General features: G+C 47.0%; 1 pseudogene; it reads right to left on the bottom strand.

The window, feature by feature from the left end:
* LOC110291835 (P2Y purinoceptor 3-like) overlaps nucleotides 1-920 on the bottom strand; it is a 1,017-nt pseudogene extending 97 nt beyond the window's left edge.
* Between the last annotated feature and the right edge of the window lie 2,519 nt (nucleotides 921-3,439).

Below are 3,439 nucleotides of genomic sequence, written 5' to 3'. Positions count from 1 at the left end.
TGGGCTCTGTTGTTGCCCTGTGACAAGAAGTACAGGACTGGATTGAGGCAGCTGCTCACGCTTACCAGAGGCCTACAGACCTTGTAGGCCATGCTGGCTGCCCATAAGAGCTGGCAGTCCTGTGACTTCACAAAGCGGATGATCAAGTAGAAGAATCGGGCAATGTGGAAGGGCACAAAACAGAGTGTGAAGAGGCCACACACCAGCAGGATGGTCCGAATAGACTTGGCACGGGCTGTGTGGCCTGTAGTTGGAAGGTCCTCCACTGGATTTGTCAGGCTCTTGATCATTAGAGAGTAGCACCCAAGAATGATCAAGGAGGGGAAGACAAACCCAGATAACGTCAGTACCATGCTGTAGGCGAAGAAATGATCAAATTGCTCCGGGCTGGCTGTGTCATAGCAGATCACATGGCCATTTACATAGTCTGTGTGGGAGAAGACCAGAGTAGGTAGCAATTGGAGAACTACCAGGGTCCAGGTGGCAGCAGCTGCCTGCCAGGCATGCCGGTGATTCCGGTAGGACAGTGAGCTCAGGGGGTGGCACACTCCTAGGAAGCGGTGTAGAGAGATGCAGGTCAGCAGCAGGATGCTGCTGTAGAGGTTGGTGTAGAACAGGAACCGCACCAGCCTGCACAGCATCTCCCCAAAGAGCCAGGTGTCGCCCACCGCATAGGTGATGATGAGCAAGGGCAGGCTTAGCATATAAAGCAGGTCAGCCACCATCAGGTTCATCAGGTAGATAGTGGCACAGCTCCAGCGCTTGGTTTGGCACCAGGAGAGCCATAAGACAGCCCCATTGAGGGGCATCCCTAGCATAAAGATGAGACTGTAGGTTAATGATAGGTAGACTTGCTTGTAGCTCTCTGAGAAGTGGCAGGCGCCATGATCCTTTGAGACATTCATATCTAGCTTCTCCATCCCCAAGGAGGCTTCCTCGAAGATGGCGTGGACCTCCGCTTCTCCTGAAAGGAAATAAAACGCACAGCATCAGAACCTCAGCTGGGTGGTAGCCTCCCTGAGACCTGGCATTTAGCTTTTCTCCTGACCTCGGAGTCCTTATTTGAGCACAAGCAGATCAAGGTGGAAAAAAAGAGTTAAACCCAACCTTTAAACTCCATGCATAGGCTTTTGGGGCTCAGTGGTCTTACCTTGACTTGTCTTTGCTCTGCTGATGGCAGATTTGTATCATGGTGGCTGGAAGACAGTGCTGTCATTTAAATGGGACACAGAAAACTGCCAGTTTCGTGACACCCTCCGCCCTCGTAGAACCCTTTGCATAGACTCAGGAACTCTCTTAAGGGAGTCACTCCAGCTGAGAGGATGGTGTGCCCAGAGGTGATCTGATACTCCCACAATCCGGTGCTAGCCTCATATACCATTGTGAAAGAGAAAGTGACCATGGGATTTCGGGATTAGGGAAAACACAGGTTTTGCCTATATGCTCCGTGGAAGGATTTTGATTTGTTTCTCTTCCAGGATTTATTAACTGCTTATTTGAATACTGAGGACAATTTGCTTATTAGCCATCTCAACCTCCTGAACACTTAAGAAAACAATTTTGAGCTGTGAAGCCAGGTGCAGTTCCTCCCTGATGGCTATCCAGGCTGACAAAGCAGGTCCGTAGGATGGGCTCCAGTAGCCACAGAGTCTGCGGGGAGCCTGGAGTTTCTGTCACCTTAGGTAACCTGTCTGTGAGTGTGTGGTCAGCCAATTAGTATGGAATCCAGGGGCTTGAGAGATGTATAATTCCAGTACCTAACACTAGGCACTTAATATTTAGAAAGACAGTTAAAATAGGGAGTGGGTTAAAGCCACTGTGGTGGTGTACACTTGTGTTCATACGACAAGGGAGGCCGAGGCAAGAAGATGAGTTAAACCCAAGAGTCTGAGACCCAACTGAGCAATATAGCCAGACCTTGTTTCAAAACAAACAAAAAGAAACAACACTGAAAAATAAAACATAGCAAGAAAGATAAGCTTGAGGTGGGTAATTTAGGGCTCAACTGACAGCTGACTACTGTCTACACAGCTTTATTCACAACGAAAACAACACAGTCCTTCTGCCCAGGAGAGAGCTAAGTGAAAAAGTGCTTGCTGTGCAAGCCTGGGGACTTTGACTCCTAAATCTCACATCTAACCTCAAGCCAGGCAAGGTGACACGCCCATAGACCCAGGGTGGGGGAGGTGGAGACAGGAGGATTCCTGGGCTGGCAAGTCAGTCTAGTCTACTTGGTGAGTTCCTGCCCAGTTGAAGATCTCATCTCTATAAAAATAAGGTATAATATCACCTAAAGTATGACACTCAAGTAAATGTCTGGCTTCTAAACACACACACACACACACACACACACACACACACACACACACACTGTTTGCATTTGCACCCCCCATGCACCTGCACACACATGCATACACACACAATGTATTTATGCACACACACTTACACACACATAAACATTCACATACACACACATGCACCTGCACACACACACATGTATCCACACACATACACACATTTGGATACACACAATGTGTGCATGTACTCATACCCTGATGCGCGCGCACACACACACACACACACACACACACACGTACATTCACACTCACATGCACAAACATATACACTCATACACACAGTCACACATGTACTGCACACACACACACATATAAACACATATATACACGTGCACGTGCACATACACATACACCTGCTCACACATACATACATCCATATATACATGCATAAATACATACACACATATGCACACACACATGCACACACATACACACACACACAGAGTATCAATATAATATTTATTTTTATTCTCTCTCTCTCTCTCTCTCTCTCTCTCTCTCTCTTTCTTTCTTTTTTTTTTCTTTTGGTTTTTCGAGACAGGGTTTCTCTGTATAGCCCTAGCTTTCCTGGAACTCACTTTGTAGTTCGAGGCTGGCCTCGAACTCAGAAATCCATCTGCCTCTGCTTCCCGAGTGCTGGGATTAAAGGCGTGCGCCACCACACCTGGTTTACGGTTTCTTTTAAATGGTAGGGATGTGGGTGTCATTAATTCTACTGTAGATTAATGTAACAAATGTTTTATCTGGACTTAATTTTGTTTCAAATGCACTAGAAAATAATTTGATGTTATTTTGAAAACTCACCACTGGGTGGCAATAAAGACCACAGATAGTTTTCAACGCCCCCTCCTCCCCCTCATGTGGATGAAACCTGAACTGGGGTTGGGCTCTGTCTACAGCTTGATGGCCTTAGAAGAGACATGATCATTGAGGACCTTCAGCCCCCCCAACCCCCTGCCCTAATCCTACCAACAAACCCTTCACTTATCAGTCTGGATCTATCGTTACTATGTTGCTGTCATACAAACAGAGTTACAGTGAGCTGAGAGTGGGCCTTTATGGTGGGTGACTATTGTACAGAA

The sequence above is a fragment of the Mus caroli genome, unplaced genomic scaffold, assembly GCF_978045245.1.
Source record: "Mus caroli unplaced genomic scaffold, Mus_caroli_1 scaffold_3, whole genome shotgun sequence".
NCBI lineage: Eukaryota > Metazoa > Chordata > Mammalia > Rodentia > Muridae > Mus > Mus caroli.
This window is presented reverse-complemented; position numbering and strand designations above follow the sequence as displayed.